Source organism: Balaenoptera ricei, chromosome 11 (assembly GCF_028023285.1).
Source record: "Balaenoptera ricei isolate mBalRic1 chromosome 11, mBalRic1.hap2, whole genome shotgun sequence".
NCBI classification, from domain to species: domain Eukaryota; kingdom Metazoa; phylum Chordata; class Mammalia; order Artiodactyla; family Balaenopteridae; genus Balaenoptera; species Balaenoptera ricei.
The window spans coordinates 100,394,084-100,415,149 of NC_082649.1; the positions used below are offsets into that span (position 1 = coordinate 100,394,084).

Below are 21,066 nucleotides of genomic sequence, written 5' to 3' on the forward strand. Positions count from 1 at the left end.
TCAGAGCTGTTGAGGTGAACACGCTGGGACAATGCAGTGCCTCCGCTCTATTCCCAGGTGAGTGGGCTGTTTGGCCAGATACCGAATGACCCCGTAGTGCTGGTCACCCCTCAACCAACTGAGCTCTCCACCCCGCTTTGCTGCTGTGCTGCCCACTGCCCCGTGCTGCTCCTGATGTCACTGCACATTCCCAGTGGCCTCATCACAGGTCTGGAAAAACCTGTGACCCAGTCTAACCTCCTAGACCATTGCTGGTTCCTTTGCTTCTCCCCATTCCCCTTTTATTCCTTTTGTGTCTCTCTCATCTATCTCTCTATCTAGCTAGCTACCTAGCTAGCTAGCTGTCATCCTTTCTTTGGCCCACTGTTCCAGACTCTGGCCTTGAAGATCTGATGATCACATTCCCGGCAAACAAACAGCATGAGCCTTCCTTCCAGCCAATCCCTGACCAATCACTTCTGGCCTCTGGACTCTGGAAGCCTCTCATTCCCTTTGGTTATTTTTGGAGTGGCCCAATTCGGGGGCATTTCCAGGACCTTGGGGCTCTTCCAGGATTTGAGCCAAGGGATTCCCAAATTGCGGTCTGCCATGAACTGCATTTGAGGAGAGTGGGCCCCTGGGACTTGCAAAGATGATAGAGGGGAAGGAGAAAAGAACAGCCAAGCCAACTGAGGGACCAGGTCAGGATCAATGGCGGCACCAGCCTCAGAAACTCAGTTGAGGGCATGCACGCGGGCAGTAGCAGGCAGACTCTGGACCCAGGCTCCAGATCCCGTGGGCCCAGCTTCCTATCCTGCTCTCCTGCTTGTCGGCTGGGTCATCTAGGCAAATCCTTTAGCCTCTCTGTGCGTCAGTTTGCCCGACTGTGAAGTGGCACAAGTCTGGAGTGAAACAGCTCACACAAATCTCCAGGCTCGGCACTGCTTTAGAGGCGTGACTGCTTCCTCCTAACTGCCCCTCCTTCAGATCTCCCAAGGGGCACATGGAGACACCAAGAACTAAGGAAGGAAGCTCCGGAAAAAGCTGTGAAATACGACCTGCTGCCAAGAACCAGCCAAGGAGGTTCGGGAGTCAGGGTTTCTGGAAGGCAGCACGGAGCCCCCGGGAGAGTTGAAAGTGCGCTGGCTTTTCAAGAACTGGCCCTGTGGCTGCCCGGGGAGGGTGGGCGAAAGCAGACATGGCCAGCATCCCTCAGACTTGTTCACCATCTGCCTCTTGATCCCAGACATTTTCAAACCCAGGCCCCTGGCCCACAGTTTCGAGCCCCTTTCCAAGTCACTTGTGCATGGGAGTGGCAGGATGTCATGCCCTCTACCCTATATCACTAAGTGTTTATCTCCTTCTAGATGCTTCTGCCCACACAACCTGAGACCAAGCCACCAATACATTTGCTGCAAAAGGAGAATGAAATAGTTGGGACACAGACGTCCAGGTAAAGTGACCGGCTTGACAGGTTCCAAACTGAGAATGTTCTAGGCCTCACTTGCTCTCCAAGGAGCCAGGATTCCTAGTTCCCTTCTTGAAAGCCAGGATGAGCCTCCATCCTCCCAAACCCACACGGCACCCTGGGTCTCATCCCTTTCCCATGTCCTCTTTTGCCCTCCCTCCCTCCCTCCCTCTCTCCCTCCCTCCCTCCCTCTCTCCCTCCCCTACATAAAAAGATTTAGGGAGGAGAAATAATAACACCTGCCAGCCTCATAGATCCAACTGCCTCCTCCCCATCTCCACCTGGATGTCTAATGAGCGTCTGAGAGTCAACATGCCCCAAACACTACCCTTCATTCCCCCACCAAACCTACTACTCCCAGACCCCACCCCTGGTCTCCCTTCTTCTGCTGGTCTTAGTAAATGGCACCAGCATCCACCCTGTTGTATCATAAAGAACTGAACTGCTTTTTGTCCCTGGTTCCTGGGAAGGAGACTCTAAATTCTTGGAATTTCCCAAGAGATAGCGGTGTCTTTGCTGTTCCTGAGCCCCTGGGACCACACCTGAGTTTATGCTAATGCGCTGAGTCAGGATGGGGGCTGGCCACCAAAAAGAGCAACCAAGGGAGTAGAGGGTTGGGGCTTATGAGCCAGCCCTGCCTCCAGGGAGGGGGAGGGATAGAGATGCAGTTTAATCATGATTGTCCTATGTATCTCTTCATTTGGCTGGTCTTGACCTGGATCCTTTATAATAAAACTGTAATTGTGAGTATAGCACTTTCCTGAGTTCTGAGTCATTCTAGTGAATTACTAAACCAGACGGGTTGTAGGAACCCCCCCAATTTGTAACCAGCCCATTAGAAGTACAGTAGCCTGGGGACACCACTGGTGGCTGGCATCTGAGGTGGGGATGGTTTTGTTGGGAACCGTGTCGTTTATCTCATAGGGTCTGTGCTAACTCTGGGTGGTCAGTGCCAGGTTTGAACGTCAGCACCCCAGCAGTGTCAGAATTACCCCCGCACGCCAAGAGTCACCCATGATTCCTCTCCTTCTCTCTTCCCCCATATCCAATAAAAGAGAGAGTCCAATCAGCTCAGCCTTCACATCTGTTCAGAACACGGCCACTTCTCCCCAATCCCACTGTACCGACCCGGTCCAGCCGCCAGCATCTCTCACCTGAATTATTGCCGCGGAAGCCTCTTCCTCGATCTCCCTGCTTCCCCCCTTGCCTCCTGCCGCCTACGCTCCACAGAGCAGCCAGGGGGCTGCAAGTCGGCCACGTGCCCCTGCTCGAAACCTTGAAGCTTGCCCCCATCCGTCCTGGAGTTAAGGCAGAGTCCTTGCCATCTGCCCTCACTTCCCTCCCTGACCTCAGCTGCCACCACGTGCTCCCCTGCTCTGTCCATTTGGCCACACTGGCTTCTCCACGCCCCCAGACAAGCTTCGGCCTGCCTCAGGACTTTCCCTTTATCTGGAATGTTCTCGTTCCTTTCATTCAGTCTGAAAGGTCACCTCCTCAGAGAGGCCTTCCGTGACCACCTTGTGTAAAACTGCCCCACCCCCAGTCCCTCCCCACCACCTCCTCTCACCAGCTTCACTTTCCCCGATAGCCTGGACTGTCTAACAGACGGCAGTTTTGTTGTTGACTGTCCATCTCCCTTAGTGCAGCGGCAGCGCTTGAGGGCAGGGGCCACGTCTGTTTTGTTTGCTGCTGTCTTCCCAGTATTTGACTCAATAAATAGTTGTCAAATGAATGAATAAATAGGTGCCACCAAGAAAACTGGTCAGATGCTGAGAAGGGTATTGTACCAATGATGGTGTGTTTCATTGAATCTTTTGCTTTGCAGCTGGTTGTAATAAAGATGTATTTACATGGATGTGGAAGGAACCACAATAGGGCGGTACAATAGTTCAAACAGTTTGAGTGAAAGATAAAAAATGTTTTGTTGGGCTTCCCTGGTGGTGCAGTGGTTGAGAGTCTGCCTGCTAATGCAGGGGACACGGGTTTGAGCCCTGGTCTGGGAAGATCCCACATGCCGCGGAGCGGCTGGGCCCGTGAGCCACAATTGCTGAGCCTGCACGTCTGGAGCCTGTGCTCCGTAGCGGGAGAGGCCACGAGAGTGAGAGGCCCGTGCACCGCGATGAAGAGTGGCCCCCGCTTGCCACAACTAGAGAAAGCCCTCACACAGAAACGAAGACCCAACACAGCCATAAATAAAATAAATAAATAAATTAATTAATTAATTTAAAAAAATGTTTTGTTGGTAGGTAACCAACAGATGCTCTGAAAGCAAAATGTGCCAGGTCATTTACTTCAAAAGTTACTGAGAGAGTAAAGACAAAAAAGGCAATTGAGAAAAATTCATTGAATGTGGAATCTCCTAACTTGGGTTTTGGTCTTGTTTCTCTCATTTCCAAGTTGTGTGACTTTGGACAAGTGGCATCCTCCCCCTGAGCCTCAGTTTTGTTATCTGTAGAATGGGGTGGATGCTAATAATGCCTCCTGGCCTGTGTCCCAGTGTCGCTGTGAGGGTCCCGTGAGAGGCAGATGGAAGCAGGCCTGTCGGATGTTACTCAGTTTACTGCTGTGCTAACATCCACCAGGGCAGGAGTCCCAGGACATTTCCCAGGAAAGATGCTGAGGGAAGAGATTTTGCTGAATTAGAAGAAAATGCTAAACCAAGTTGTCATGCATGGTGGGACTGTCCCCTCCACAACTCTGAAATCCCGGGCACAGTCCTGGGTCCCAGCCTGGGCCCTGATACAGGGCCGCAGGCAGGCGGTCTCTCCACCTCCCTGGACCTTGAGGTCCCTGTGGGCCGACTGCCGAGGCCACTGTGAATCAGAGTCCCTCTGAGGGGCTGGTAGTGGACTGTTGGAGCTCGGTGTGGGGTGAGAGTTTGGTAAAGGCACCCCCAAATATCTCTGGGAGTGTCCTCCTATCTGCCCTTGCCTAAATCCCAAACCTGGAGTCACCTGTGACTCTCCTCCTTCCTGCCCACATCTTGACTGCCATTCTCTTCTGTTTACTTCCTGTCACCCACAGGCACCATCGAGTCCAGGTTACTGCCATTTCTCACCAGGCCAAGTGCATCAGCCTCCTAACTGGTCCCCCTCCTGCTCCTGGCCATCTATTCACTCCAAGGCAGCAGCCAGATCAGTCCTTTAAAAACACAGGTCTGTTCCCATCACTCCCTGACTATAACCCTCCAATAGATTCCTGATATTCTTAGGCTAAGATCCAAACCCTCCTGACAATAGTGGCCTTATGATGCTGTCCTCCTGCCTTCACCTCTGACCTTTCATCTCACCAGCCTCGCCCCCCTACTCTTTTTTTTTTGAAATTTTGAATTTATATATATACATATATTTTAATTTTTATTGGAGTATAGTTGATTTACAATGTTGTGTTAGTCTCAGGTGTACAGCAAAGTGAATCAGTTATACATATACATATATCCACTCTTTTTTAGATTCTTTGTCCATACAGGCCATTACAGAGTACTGAGTAGAGTTCCCTGTGCTAAACAGTAGGTCCTTATCAGTTATCTATTTTATATATAGTAGTGTGTATATCTCAATCCCAATCTCCCAATTTATCCCTCCCCACCCCTTACCCCCGGTAACTTTAAGTTTGTTTTCTACATCTGTAACTCTATTTCTGTTTTGTAGATAAGTTCATTTGTACCCCTTTTTTATATTCCACATATTGAACTTAAAAGCGTTTGCACAGCAAAGGAAACCATAAAGAAAATGAAAAGACAGCCCTCAGCATGGGAGAAACTATTTGCAAATGAAGCAACCAACAAGGGATTAATCTCCAAAATATACAAATAGCTCACGCAGCTCAATATCAAAAAAACAAACAATCCAATGAAAAAATGGGCAGAGGATCTAGATAGACATTTCTTCAAAGAAGGCATGAAGATGGCTAAAAAGCACATGAGAAGATGCTCAACCTCACCTCACACCAGTCAGAATGGCCATCATCAAAAAGTCTACAAACAATAAATGCTGGAGAGGGTGTGGAGAAAAGGAAATCCTCCTACACTGTTGGTGGGAATGTAAACTGGTACAGCCACTATGGAGAACAGTATGGAGGTTCCTTAAAAAACTAAAAATAGAGCTACCATCTGATCCAGCAATCCCACTCCTGGGCATATATCTGGAGAAATCCATAATTCGAAAAGATACATGTACCACAATATTCATTGCAGCACTATTTATAAGACCCAGGACATGAAAGCAACCTAAATGTCCATCAACAGAGGAATGGATAAAGAAGACGTGGTACATATATACAATGGAATATTACTCAGCCATGAAAAAAGAATGAAATAATGCCATTGCAGCAACATGGATGGACCTAGAGATCGTCATCCTGAGTGAAGTAAGTCAGACAGAGAAAGACAAATATCGTATGATATCGTTTATATGTGGAACCCCTTGCTCTTTGTATTCTAGTAATGCTCAGCTTCTGTGTTTCTAATACTTCTTGTTCACCACAGGACCTCTGCAGTCTGTGCCTTTGCAGGAATACATTTTCCCCTTATTTGGGCTTCCCTTTTCCTCACCTTCATCTTGGTCCATCATCTAACATCTATGACTTGGTCAAGTAGATGCATTCTCACACACCCTCCAATTTCTTTAATAAGCACTTCCTCAAGGAAGTGCACCTTGATTCCATCACCCCTACCCCACCATTAGGCTCTCACAGCAGACTGGGCTTCATAGCACTCATTGCATTATAATTATTACTTTATTATCTGTTTCCCCCATTAGGCTGGAAGCTCCATGAGGAAGGGACCATGTCTGCCTTGCTCACTCCTCTCTCACCAGAGCCACACTCATAATCGGAGATTGATAACTAATAAAATTGTCACCCTGGAATCACTTGGGAATTATGCTCCACCTACCTCTGCAGCTTACATCTAAATCACTGATTTCCTTTACATCACCAACCTCAACCCACGGACACTTGCTGAGGACCAACTTCTCAGCCCAGTGAGGCCTGGCAACAAACAGGGAGGTGTGCAGACAGGTCCCCGTGATGTGGTATGCCAGTGCTCTAATGGGGGGCAGCCCGAGAGGAGGAGTGACTGCCTGGTAGGTCAAGAAAAGCTTCCAGGCAGAGGGGCTCCATGAATGGGGCCTTACAGGATGCTTAGGAGTTTGCCAGGTTGCGGGTGGACTAGAGAGAACGGCATGCACAAAAGGCCCAGATAAATAAACAGCACTAACAACATCTCCCAAATCTCCTCTGGAGTTTTATTTCCAGAACTTAGATCTAGACCCTCATCCCAGCACTTCTGCAAAGCCTCCTAACTAGATTTTTCTGCCACTTTGTTCTCATTTTAGCTCAAGAACCTGCTATAGCTCCCTACTACCCTCTAGCTTAAACCTAAGGTGCCTGCCTGCCATTGGATGCCTGCCTCAGCCTCTCCCTGCCTCTCTCACTCTCAGGGACGTTCTTGCTCGTGACTCTCTGACATAATCAGCTTTGCTTCTACCAAATTCAATGATCACCACCTTCCACACCCGACTCGCTTATCCTATTCCTTCTCCCCACCGTTGATTTTATAAATCAATATCACTTTCAAGTGGACGCTAAGAAAAATTATTTTTTTGAATTTGAATTTGAGTGTTCAGAAGCCCATTTGAATGATTTAATTGCTTATAGCTAAGTCACTGCTTCTTACTGCAGTAGACATGCTTGAGAGTTTCTTAGTAAAATTAATTTTTGTGGGTTGAACGCTTCCTCTGACCCTGAACAGGTAGATGGGCTCAGCTAGGAATGGTCGTACTTTTGCTTCCAGGTCTTGGAGAGGTGAGGTGTTACCCAGAGCCCTGCTTGCATTAGGGGTCTACATCACACATCACCAGGGGCCCATAAAGGCGAGGGCAATGTCCTCTCCATCTACAGCCCCTGCTCCCACTCCAGCTTCAAGCTCAGTGCTCTGCAAAGTGAAGGCCTGAGTCACCAGGAATAAGCTGCCCCTATTATGAGATGAGTTGTGACCCCAAAACTCATATGATGAAGCCCTAACCCCCCAGTACTTCATAATGTTACTGTATTTGGAGATACAGTCTTTAAAGAGGTGATTAAGGTAAATGAGGTCATATGAGTGGGCCCTAATCCAATATGACTGGTGTCCTTATACGAAGGGGAGATTAGGACACAGACAACACAGAGGAAGACCACATGAGGATCCAGGGAGAAGTCGGCCGTCTACACACCACGGAGAGAGGCCCCCGAAGAAAGCAACCCTGCTGACACCTTGATCTTGGACTTCCAGCCTCTAGAGCGGTATGAAAATAAATGTCTGTTGTTTAAGCTCCCCAGTCTGTGGCATGTTATGGTGGCCCCGGCAGACTAATCCAGCCCCCAAAGCTGGTTCTCCCAGAACCACAGTTCTGGGGACGGAAGAAAGACGATGTGACATCGACATTGGCTTTGGGTTAAAAAAAAAAAAGATGTTTTGAGAAAAAGAGCCCTTCAGAATGAAGTGCCAACTTAACAATTCTTCTTTTATGGCTGACTGGCAAAATGTACACACACACACACATATTGGTGGGGGCAGAAAATTTCTTCTTAACTGTAACTACCCTTTGTGATTATATAAACAGTAAACATGCCATGGTGGGAAATTCAGAAAATTCCAAAAAGCACAAATTAAAAATGTCACCTGTTATCCTCCCCCATTCCTGTTTCTCCAATTTTTTCTCTCCTTCTCATTCTCTCTCTCTCCCCTCTCTCTTCTACCTTGCTTACTTATATTCCTTTCCACATTTTTTTTTAATGCACTTAGAATTAATTTTGGCAAACTGCTTTTTCTCTTAACAATGAAATATGACCATTTCCCCCTATATTATTAAAAATTCATCTCAGATGTCATATTCACTGGCTTCCCAGAATCTTCCACAGTCTGCATGTGCCGCGATCGGTCTCCCCATCCCCTGCTGTTTCTATTTTTTAACTGATATAAACAATGCTGTGATAAATACCCCTGTAGATAAATCTTGGTATACATCTTGTGCTATTTCCTCAGGGCAAATTTCCTAGAAGTGAAATTACTGGTTACTCACATTTTTAAAGTGGAAATTTTTAAAAACTCTTAAAACTTTCTAGTAGGTTATATCACTTTTAGGGGTGTAACAACTTCTAACCACACATATTAAAAGCTCCCAAGAGTTTATGTTGTAATTTTAGACATCTTAAAAAAACGAAAGAGAAAAATAAGAAAGAAAGAGCAGAGAAAACCTAGGTTATCTGGCTATAAACATAAGAAAGTGACATCCATCTCTGACTTAGGAAGGGAAGGGGAGGAGCTGTCCCGGCTGTATTTACAGCACTCTGTGGAGTGGGTACCCATTTTACAGATGAGGAAACTGAGGCACAGAAAGATTAGAGTCACTCACTTGTTCAAGGCTATGCACAGCTAGGGAATGAAACAGTCAGGACTGAAATTCAGTTTTGCCTGGCTCCAAAAACTAAGGGCCTTACTATTATGCCACACAGGCCTCGGGCAGGGTCTGTGGGAGATGGTCTCAACTCAGGCATGAGCAGCTGGGCAGGACATCTCCAGGGCCACTCCCAGCCCTGGTGTCCTGTTCTGCCTTTCTATCTGGCAATGTCAGGCACCGGGTGTGTGGGGGTGGGAGGAGGCAGGGTGTGTCCCAGGGGTGCAGGAGCCTGCAAGGCCCACATGCCCCCACCAGGTGATGGTCAACATGCCCACCTGGCCATTGCCCGTCTGGATCACAATTCTCATTGCTACATTGACTTTATTAGAAAAGCCACACTGGTGTGAGAGCCTAGAGAAGGATGCAGGAATGTGAGTGTCAAAGCAAACATGTATATGGATAAAAGCAGGAAGGATTAAAAAAAAAAACACCCCCAAACACCTGTGGCAATAAGGAAGTAAAATTGTTTATAAATTGTTCCCTGCACTTTCCAACCTTTTAAAAAAGTGATGTTGCTTTTACAGGATTATAGTGGGAAAAACAAGGTCTTTGAAGTCACATGGACCTGGGTTCCAATCCTGCTTCTCCCTAGATGTGTGACCTTGGGTGAGTCACTTCACTTCTCTAAGCCTCAGTCTCCTCACCTGCAGAATGGGGATAAGCATTCCGTCTTGTTCTCAGGATGAACTGAAGCGAGAGATTCCCACCACACCCTTCGCACCTTTCCTGAACATGGCAGGGACTCAGCAAATACCAGTTGCCACACACATTAATGCCTTGCTGAGGCCTGGAAATGCAGAGGGAAGGCGACAGGGCCCCGCTCTGGGAGGAGCTGAGCAGGTAGAGGAAGGGGCAATTGTATCCTGAGGTGAGAAGCACCTTGACGGAGGGAACAACCAAGCCCACGTTATTTTTGGAAAATGGTCATGATCTGGCTTCCTAACTCACGACCACAGCAAAAGCAGAGGAGGAGGCCACACCACCTTCGACAGAGCTTTAATCCTTCCTCACTATCACCTTTTACTTCTCCATCAAAACTTACCTGCCCATGTCTTGGTTCCCCAAACCCTGCTATCTGCTAATGGCTAACCTGGTCAGAGAAGTTCTGCAGTAGACATGCGTGCCCAGGGCTTCCTAGACCACTCCAGATAGCGTTTGGAAAAAAACAATGCAAGCAACACAGGCTTATTACATAAAACTCGGAAAACTCCGAAAATCCAAATTGCCCATTCTCTTGTAACTAACCTACAGATGACATCTGGACAGAAGCTTTCAAAGCTACCTCATCCTTTCCCGAGGAGTGACGCAGATGGTGGCAGGGAGTGGGTGTTGGGTGGAGAAGCCTCTCTCCTATCAAACGCCCTGGAGTGATTGCTGATTCCACCCAGGCGTGGAGCCAGCTCCCCACACTCGCACCCCGTGAAAGGACAGTTTCTCTGATTCTCCGATTTCTCCGAGGTTGCTAGGGAAGCGGCAGCCCAGGGCCATTGGCAGAACTCCCAGGCAGTCCCCCAGGCAAAGGGGCTGTGTCTCTGAATGTTTGTAAACGGATGGACAAACAGTCATAAAGCTCTGGGACAGTCCTCTGTGGGCTCTCAGGCCCTCGTTCCGTCCCAGGCCCCACCCAGGCTCAGGCAGGGCCCTCCGCACAGGGCTCCCCCTTCTCAAGTCCCCAAGTCAATAATACTCCTCAGTGTGGCTGAACTCAGTCAGACACAAATTGAAAAATAATCTGACAGCATTAAAAGATACTCAAGCATGAATGACTGAAATGATAGCCATGTAACCCACCCGGGAACATTGCTCTTTATCTCAAAACGACATTGGCTGGGACTTCCCTGGTGACTCAGTGGTTAAGAATCCACCTGCCAATGCAGGGGACATGGGTTCGAGCCCTGGTCTGGGAAGATCCCACATGCCGTGGAGCAACTAAGCCCGTGCACCACAACTACTGAGCCTGCGCTCTAGAGCCCGCGACCCACAACTACTGAGCCCACACGCCTAGAGCCCATGCTCCGCAACAAAGAGAAGCGACCGCAATGAGAAGCCCGTGCACTGCAACGAAGAATAACCCCAACTAGTTCTCGCCGCAACTAGAGAAAGCCGGCGCGCAGCAACGAAGACCCAATGCATCCAAAAAAAAAAAAAAGAAAGAAAGAAAAGAACAAAGACATTGACTAACCCAAGCACACCTCTGTTTCAGTGGAATATTGCAGCAAGGTAAAGTGGCAACGTACAGGCTCTGTGGGGACAGGGAAGGGAGAAGATCACACCTGCAGCAAATGTGTCCAAACCTCCGTTTTACATCTGCTTCTTGCTTCCTTTTCCTCCCCGGCTACTCACAGGTCCACAGGGTTTGGGGAGTGGCGGCCCAGAGCCTTGGTGTCAGGAAGGCGGTAGGGAGGCTGGGGCAGTCCGGGCAGTCGGGGTGGGGAGGGGAGGGGTGGTTGACTGTACAGAGAGGTGGTTTGCAAACCAGGTGTTTCCTAATCGGGGCCATCGACGGCGCTGAAGTGTAGGTGGGGATTCTGAGCCCCCCAGGTGAACCAGGGGTCTTGATCTCACACTCACCTGTCTCCTGGGCTGCTCTCAGTCTGCTTTCCAGGTGTGAGAAACCTACAAGCAGAGATCAGAAACGCTTGTCAGAGGGGCTTGTATTTTCTGGTGGCCAGGGATGTGGATCTGGCTGTTTAAAATTTAATACTTGAACTGATCCCAGTATTTAGAAACCGAGGGATTGCACACGTAAAAGCCGGCTTTCTGACTCCTCCGGGGAGAGGTGCATCTCTGGGCCACGTGCAAATTGGACAGTGATGGGCTGGAGCTGCGCGGGGCTGTCCCTCTAGGCCCGCGGATGCTCCCCAATCGCACCCATCTGCCCCCTGGGCGCTGGAGTGAGCAGTCCTGCTCCGGCGGCGTCTGATGCGCGACCTGCACAGCCCAGGCTGCTCCCTCCCTCCCCCCTCCCTTCTCTGCTCCAGATACACAAACTGAGAATTCCGGGGAGAGAACGCCAGGCCCGTCCCTTGGAATAATCAAGGGTGAGAAGACTGAGTCAGACTCCAGGCAAAGTTTGGGTCAGGGGCCCTGCCACCCCATCTCCAGGGTCCCTTTCCAGTATCTCTGCTCTGCAGCTCTTGGGGGCTGAATCAGGTAGTGTCCTGAGGGTTTAATAAAGGACCTCTTGACAAAGATGTGAGCAGGAGTGGTGCAGTTCCCCAGCGAGAGCAAAAGTGGCGGTTCCGTTGCTACCATCCCTAATCTGGAAGGGGGTGGGAGGAAGAAATAGTTTCCAGACCCAGGCACACGGTGGGCTGCATGGGAAGACTCCTGATAGGAGTTGTCACCTGTGGGCAAGGCATGCAGCCAGCCCAAGGTGACCCTGAGAGGGACAGCTGGGAGACTAAATACCCCAACATCTCCCCCACCCCTCACTCTACAACTTGCCAGGGCTCCCCATTGGTCAAGGCCAACAGGAAGCTGGAGGGGGAGGGACTGAACGGATGCAGCCCTACAGGTCCCCTCCCGGCACAGGGCGGGGTGGAGAAGGGCAGACAGTGGGTCTCCAGGGGTGAACGGCAGGTGTCCAGTGCAGCGGCCCTGCCTCCCGTGCCCCGTTCATCCACTGGATCCGCACCCCTCAGGCCCTAAGCCAAGGCCAACCAGGTCCTTCAAGGTGTCAGAAGCTCGGTTCCACTCCAACAACTATTGGCCCCCATCCTTCCAAAGCCTCTCTGTTTTGCTCACCTGGCCTCAGCCTGAGTCTTCTGCCCCATCCTCCAGCTACCCCTCTCCTCCAGCACCTGGAGCCCCATCCGTGGGGCCCTGAGCTCACCTCGCCACCCCCGCCTACTCTCTTCCACTGGACACCGGTCAAATTCCTCTCACCACGGAGCCAGGTTGTCCCCTTCCCAGAAAGACAGCCCGGCCCAGGGTTCACAGAGGTCTGGGAGCAGAGCTACAGGGAATCCACAGGCACGAGGCTGACACAGAGCAGTCACGGGGAAAGCCGCCAGCTGGGAAAAACAAAGCCTGACAAGAGGCAGCCAGGTGCAGGATTTCGTGGAACCCAGAGCTGGAAGTGACCTGGGAGATCACCTGCTCTGGCACCTGCTCTATACAGATGGGGAAACTGAGGCCAGGAGAAGTGGGGGAGGCTTGCACCGGCCACACAGCCAGAAAGTGGCAGAGCCAGTGTCCTGTTGGCCTGCCAGGCTGTCCCTGCCTCCTGGCCTGGGACACACGAGGACCCGGCTGAGTCAGGAGACCGGTGTCAGGTTCAGTTTTCTCAATAATGGTTTTACTAATAAGCACCAACATTAAGGGGTCCTGGTTCATCCTCTCCTCATCCCAAATCTGTGAGGCAGGTACTGTAATGATGCTACAGATAAGGAAGATGAGTCCCAGAGGAGTTACCCAACACGCCTTAGACCAGCACGGCAAGTGAGTTCTGTAGCAGGGGCAACAACATTGATGACAATAATAATAACGAGCACTGCCGACGAGGATGCTTTCTCCAAACTGGCCCCATGCTTAGGTCCTCACACACATTAGCCCATGAAGTGTCTTGTTGTTGGGAATTTTTAATGAACTTCTTCCACTTGGTTAGAATGTGGAGGGTATATATATCAGCTTTACTGAAACATAATTGACATATACCATTATGTGAGTGTAAGGTGTAGGTGTCATCTGATATATTTATATATTGCAAAGTGATGATCACTGTAGCATTAGCTAATACCTGCATCACGTCACATAATTACCATTTCTTTTTTGCGGTGAGAACATTTAAGAGCTGCTCTCTTAGCAACTTTCCAGGGTATATATCCCATAGTTTTAACCGGACAGGACTAGCTATGGGTTATTTAGATGACTCCTGACTATTTAGTTTCCACACACTCATTTTGCTGACCCTCTGTGGGCCTCTCCATTTCATCCTGTATGAGGCAGAAAGCAAAATCGGCCACCTGTCACGCCCAGTACCCTTCCGTGATGTTCAAGGGGCCTCCCCAGGCTCGGCTGGGCCCACCTGCTGCTCACCTGAGGCCCTGAACTCACACACACGGTGGCAAGGGCCCAGGCTGTGGACAGCCAGGCCTGCCTTGTCGGCGGTGCCCTGTCTTCTCCAACGGGGGCTGCTGGGATGAAAGACTGATGAGCAATCTGTCCTCGCTGGCAAATTTTTAATTCTGGAAGAAAGGAGACCCCGGCCCCTGGCCCAGCCAGCACTGCAGGGAGGGTGCTGCTTGGGTGTCACCACTGTTAACATTTTATCCACACTGACAACAGCTATGAACCCCGCGCCCACGTTTTTCTGTCCGTAAATGAAGGTGAAAGGCTAAGATGAGGGGTGATTGGCGGGAAAACCACCAGACCCCCGGCATGGAAAGTTCGGAAGCGACATGAGGGTGAGTGAGACTAGGTCTCCAGAAGGCCTGGGGCAAGGCTGGGCACAGGGGTAGGGGGTATGGGAAGCTGAAGGCCATGCCAGCTGTCAGTCAACGACTCTTGACCTTCTAAATTGCAGGTGACTGCACCTTGCTCCCTGGATCCTCTAACGGTAAACCAGCCGAGACAGGGCTGAGCTTGGAGCACGGTCCCTGGGTGGGCGCCCCAACCCCCAGGCTTCAGGTCACTGCTCCAGGAGAGCAGGAAGCCTGCGGGATTATCCACAACTCAACTGCATCCGATTTCACAAGCCAGCCCATAAAGAGAAATGAAGGCCTGAGTTAAAATCTTCACTTCATCTTTACTGGCCCATGTTCTCGAGCAAGTCACTTCAACCTCCTGTGCCTCAGTTTTCTCCTCCATAAAATGGGACTAGAAATAGCCACTGGAGAGGGCAGTGATGAAGATAAACTGAGAGGATGCAGGGGAAGCATGGAGGCCTATGCCCGGCTTACAGCGAGCTCTTGATAAACATTAACCACAACAAGGAAGGAGGAACCACCAGCTCTGCTCGCAAATGACTTATAAACTAGTGGGGATCTCACACTGGCTGAGAACAAAACTCACAAGGCAGATGAAGTAAGGGTAACACGACACTACAAAACACCCGGAATGAGAACTGGGGGTGTGGGGGATCATTTTGATTTAGAGGTGGCCATCAGGGGAGGCTCCCCAGAAGAGGGGACCCAGAAAATACACCTCCAAGTGCCTCCATCCTTTGTGAGTTCAGGGACTAATCTCTGGTGGGAGGCCTTCCCCATCCTGAAGTCCCCTTTCAGCAAACTGGGCATCGATGAGGTTACAGTGAGTACTGCTTCTCAGTAACACCACTGTTCAGCCAATAAAGTCACGAATCATTGGCTCCCAGGGGCCCCAGACTTTCTTCCAGGAATCTTCCCAGGATTGCTTCAGCCCATGTGGATTCCATGCTTCTCACGTGGCACTAGCAGCCAAAGCCCAAACCACACGCCCTAAACAGCCTGCGTGCAGGGGAGGAGCCCTGGGTTCTAGTCCCAGATCGGCCCTCTGCTTCCTGTGAGATGTTGGCCAAGTGCCAGCCACTCTCTGCACCACAGTTTCCCTATCTGTGCCCAGGGGATGGACTAAATTAGAATCCCCCTGAATAAGCTCTGGGAAGCACTAGCCTTTTGAGAGGCTGCTTAGAGGGGACCATGGTTCATGCTGTAGCCCCTGCCACCCTTGTAGATTTCACAAAGCAATGAACACATCAGGCTCTGATAAGTCCTGAAACATAGAAACCGGCTTAGTTTTGCTTGACCCAGCATTTCCCAAACTAACTTGACTTTCAAACTTTTGGGGGGGAGTAATGTCTATTAACACCCACAAAACTAGCATTCCTCAGAACCCACTTTGGGAATGCTGGCCTCAAAGATCTCTCAGGTACCTTCCTGCTCTGTCAATAAGGGGATTCAATAAGAGTCTGGGGTGTGGAATTTCACCCTCGGGGTAATTTTTCCAAAACGTCTCTGCTGCATTTCTGGCCAAGATGGGAGGGTGCCCTCCTCCAGCTCCCACGGCAGGTGCCGTGTCTGGGTCTCCGTCACAGCCATCCTTGCCCTGCAAGGGTGGGTGTGTCTCTTCCCACAGGGGACCATAAGCTCTTGAGGGACGGACCGTGTCTGGACACTGGTGTGTCCAAGGGCTTGACAAACTCAGTGGCTGAAACACACACACACACAGTGTGTGCTCAATAAATATGTTTAGGTATGATGTTTAAAATATTTTACACGGGGCATGTACCAAGAGGGACACAAGCTATAAATAACCTACAGGTGCTTGTCAGTTGAACACCAGCCTGGTGGAATGAATGAATGAAAGAAAGACAAGATCTGCAGGAGAGAACATAACTATTAACTAGAGAGAAAAAGCACTTTCTAATGCAAAGCCCAGTGTTATGTTTTTAACATTTTTTCCCCTTCTGGGTTTTCCCGGCTTGGCTATTCAGATCTGGGTATGGGGGCTGGGTGCTACGAAGATGACCCTCCCCCCAGTGCCCCAGGCGGGAGCCAAGGCCAGAGGAGAGAGTGGGCTTTTCTGTGTCCTCAAAAGAGCTGGCAGTAGGTTCAGCATTTCAAATATCCTTCTGAAATCTGAATCCAAAATGGAACATTTTTTCGAGTAAATAATACCCTTGAAGTCAGTTCAGGGCACCACAGCCCCCTGAACTTCAGAGGTGGGGCGGCACAGGGAGCCGTCAGAGCACAGCGCACCCCAAAGCCAGGTCTCCTGGCTCCCCCAGGCTGCCTGCCTTCCAGGGGCAAGAAGAGTGGGGGCATTTCAGGCCCTGGAGTATCCAAGAGACATTTTTCTCTGATCAGACCTGCTAATGACACAGAGAGATTCTGGAAGGCCATGCCCTGGGGGCCCTACAGGGTCATGGGCTTTGGGGGCCCTGGGTCAAGGGTGGCGGGGTGGAGACGGAGTGGAGGAGTCTGGTGGCCGAAGGTAAGATTAGAACGGGTCAGGGTCCTCTCCGAGTGACGGTCAGCACCTGACGCCGTGGAGCTAGCGGATGGCAAGGCTTCAGATTTCCATATTGGTTTCTCTCTGCCATCAGGATTTGAAGCAGATACCACCCGGTTTGAGTTACAGAATCCGGCTCATGGCTTCCTGACCCTTGCCTTCTGGGAGGCTTGCAGAGGTGTGAGTTCTCAGAAGGGGCCAGGCCCGGGGCACATCCAAAGGGTGCAGGAGAGAGTGGCCAGGACAGAGCCAAGACAGCAGGGCTCCACTGGTGGGAAGCAATGTCCACCTCAATTTAACCAGCAGTTTGCCTTTTTTTTTTTTTTATGGTTACTTTCTATTCATAACTGCTGTTACCATTTTTTTCCATTTATGGTAGCAATAAGGTTTCATTTTGATTTTTTAAAAAGTGAGCTCATTTGAATAGAAACACAAAGTACTTTTCAGGACAGGTGACCTCATCTACAGGTGAGGAGGAGACATGAGAATGACTGGAATCTGGGAAACTCTCATCTAGCCCAACCTGCCCACATCACAGATGCGTACACGGAGTCCAGAGGGGAGGGGTCTTCCCCAAGCACACACAGCCAGTTGATAGCAAGAGTCGGGATGAAGATCTCAGGGTCGGGGTCTTTCTGTTGGGCCATCTCATCTTTGTGAAGCCAGGCTGTGAAGCTCCCCCTAGTGTGGTCCTCACGGTGCAGGGGAAACGTGGCCTCACAGACCTGCTGCCTCCAGGGTACTGGGGGCTCTGCAGAGGCCGGACCTGAGCCATATTCATCTCTCTACCCCACAGAGCCAGTCACAGAATTGGTGTTCAGTAAGAATCTGGTAAAAGGAATGGATGAGGGGATGGATGGGTAGATGGATGGATGGATGGGTGGATGGATGGTTGGAGAGACAGGTAAGTGGATAGATGAAGATGCAGAAGGAGAAAGAAGGGGATGGACGGAGACATTAATGAACAAATTATGTGGCTGATGACTGAGGCTCTCCCCCCCAACTTCACCCATCCAAGGGTATTTTCATTCTGTTAGAGAACTAGCAGAAATTCCTCTAAGACAAAAGAATTCATGGTGAAATTTCAGATACCATGACAGACTGGGAGAGACAAAGAACCTTCCCCAGTCCCCATTTCACCAGTGAGACCTTGAGACAAAAGTGAGTGACACTGCTCAGGGAGCCCAGAGCCTCAGCTTCTCATTTTGCTTTTGAAACTTACTCTATGACCTTGGATGAATTCGCTCCCCTTCCTGGCCCTCACTTTTCTCATGCATAAAATGGGGGGCGGGAGGTGAGTCAAATGAGTCCTGCTATCTCAGCATCCTAGGACCAACCCCTCCCCATTCCCTCACCCAAGACCTATCAGAGGCCAAAGCCTCTCCAAGCATGTCCAATGCTGCCAGTAGGCACTGAATCCTTCAGTCAGACTTGGCTTTTCTAAGAGGTAAGCACCTTTCTGCAAAGTGACATGCTGAGGGCAGCCAGCCAAGCAAGAGCCCCAAGAACAGATCAGCAATGGGCTCTATCTTGCTGTGCCTTTGGAAGCAGTGTATATAAAGAAGAAAACATCAGAAAGGCTGGTGACATGAGGTCAAGTCCTCCATCCCCTAAATGATGCATCCCTTCACATATAAAACTGTCATGCACAGGGTGTGGACAAACCAAAGGTGGGAAGACAAGGGAGGGGCGGGAGGGAGAGGCTCAGAGCACAGGCCCCTGGGTCAGCCAGGCCTGGGTGCAAATCCTGCCCCTGCCCCTTCTTAGCTGTGTGACCTTAGGCCAGTCTCTCCGAGCCTCACCATCGTTTTCTTCCAGCATGGGGCACATACTAGCTCGCCACTTCATTGCGCGGTTGTGAGTCAAAGAAGATAATCCATGTGCATGGCTGGGCTCTGCAGATGCTTGCTCATCATCCTCCCAGAACTGCAGGGGAGAGCCTGGGTCGTGTCCAGTAGGATTTTCCCCAATGGGCTGCATGGGGATGGCTGTTTGCTCAAATGCTAAGTGTTTATTGAGCACCTAGACATGCCAGGCCCTCTGCTCTGCTCTGGGGACTCAGTGGTGAATTAAGGCAGCCCTAGTGTCTAACCTCATGGAGTTTAAAGTCTAGGGGAAGAGATGGGGAGATGGTCATTTACAAAATGGTCACTCCAATGAATGTGAAATGTCACTGAGACAGGTTCTATAAAGGGGAAAGTGGGGTAGAGTGGGGGCTACGTCACAGGGCCCCCTTTGTCCTGGGGCAAGGGTCATCAGGGAAGTGACTTCAGCTGAGACCTGAAGGGTGTGCAGGCTGTGAACAGGTAAAGGTGTTGGAGGTGGGGAGTGGGTAATGGGAATAGGGACAGAGGTCTAGCAAGTGCAAAGGCCCTGTGGCAGGAGGGACACAATGCATTCAAGGATCTGGGAGGAAGCCAGAGGGGCTGGAGCAGACAGCAAGAGGCAGCGTGGTATCAAATGAAGCTGGAGACGTAGGCAGGAGCCTGACCGCCCAGTGACTCGTGGGCCATGGGCAGGGCTTTGGGTTTTTTCCTGGGAAAAATGGGAAGCCATTAAAGGGCAGAAAGTGGAAGGGTGAGGAGTCCAGTTGCTGTGATGTGGAGAATGGATGTACGGAACCTAGAGGGGAGGCTAGGAGCAGTAAGGCAGCCATGCGTCTGTCCAGGCAAGGTGGCCCAGACTGCTTGGTGGCCACAGAATGGACATCAGCCAGGAACAGCCCTCATCCAAGCTTTGGCAAATGACTAACATGCAGGGAAGTGGTGCCTGTGAGGTCCACTAGGACATCCCCTGTCCCGTTTCAGTGAGGTCTCTTAAAGGCCCTAAAGCTCGATCTCAGCCCCGAGGAACAAGGCAGGCCCTCCCCAGAGTCCTCAGTGCAGGATGACTTCCCTGGAGCAGGATGTCCATGTGATAGTTAAGGTAATGCTTATCCACAGACTTCACAGTTTACAACCACCCTTCACAGCCTTTATCACATTTGATCCTCACAACCGCTGTCAAGTTGGGAGAACTCCAAATCCAACCTCTTTCCTGACTCCCTTTTGAAGAATAAAAACCATAATAATGATAATAACTATTGCTATACAGTTGATTCTTATTATTAGTGGTAGTTATGTTCTATAAAATCTCGACAAACACTGAATTAGTGAATACTGAAACACTGCTCCTAGCGGAAATACAGGGATAGGTTCCCGTGAGCCTCAACTGACAACATTTTCGTCAACTGATCCATACATAACCTTGTTTTATGTGTGTTTCTGTATAAAGACACCTGATTTAGTATCTACTGTTGATTCGTTAACATTGAACTCACGCCTGAACGAAGCTCATCTGACACACGTATTTTCCTCATAAGACGCATCACAGCCTTCCTGGCTTAGGAACACTAGACAGCACTTCAGCACCGTGTGTGGGGGCCACTTAAAACAGCAAAATCACCAACAAAAAATGCAAAAACGTGAAAAACATGGCACCATGTAGACCACCAGGAAGCACACTTGTTGACACATGAGAGCTGAAACAAGAAAGCAGAGCGACACCCTGTTCAACCTCAGCTGGGAACTTTCACATTGGGTGACCGCTTTGCACATATCTGCAAATGACTGCAAAAGCACCGTGAGTACTGATTTGGGGGTTACAAATAAAATTTAGTTAGTAGGCAAATTTAATAAGTAACATGGAATCTGAGAAGCAAGAGGATCCACTGTATGCGTCCACGCCATGCCGGGCCCTCTGGGCGCTGGGGGCGCAGAGCCTGCTCTCCCTGCCAGGCATCACGCAGCCTCACCACCCTGTGATGGTTACTTTGCAGAGGAGATGGAGAGCTCTGGCTGCAGGTGGAGGGTCCCACAGCGGGGAAGTGGCCCAGCAGGGATGTTAACCAGGGATGGGCCCTCTGGAGCCCAGTTCCGCACCCCTAAGCTTCATCTGCACGCCCTCATTCTAAAAACTGTTTTTACATCAGGTTTCTTAAAACCCTGATTCATTTCCGCCTTCCTGCCAAGTAAGCAGTTCAGCTCACAAACTATATTAATCCCTGGCATAAATTCATTTAAACAAAATATTGCCAAGCAACGCAAAGGCAGAAATCCTCTTACGACCCACATGGGTATCGATGCTTTGCGTTGAGGGAGGGCTGAGCCTCTTAGTGCTGGACTGTCAACACACCCAAATCCTGGAGCAAAGAGTCCAGGCAGGGCCAGAGGACAGGCCTAAGGGACACGGCCCGCCCCCAGGACA

General features: G+C 50.2%; 1 protein-coding gene across 4 annotated transcripts in view; it reads right to left on the minus strand.

The window, feature by feature from the left end:
* ATP2B2 (ATPase plasma membrane Ca2+ transporting 2) overlaps positions 1-21,066 on the minus strand; it is a 352,425-nt gene that overhangs the window by 266,292 nt on the left and 65,067 nt on the right. For 3 of the 4 annotated variants that reach the window (XM_059940372.1, XM_059940370.1, XM_059940375.1), the window contains exon 2: positions 11,461-11,505. The exons of the other annotated variant lie outside the window; for it this stretch is intronic. The gene's annotated coding sequence lies outside the window, so the exon portion shown is untranslated. The remainder of the gene's footprint in view (positions 1-11,460; positions 11,506-21,066) is intronic. 4 annotated transcript variants of the gene reach the window in all.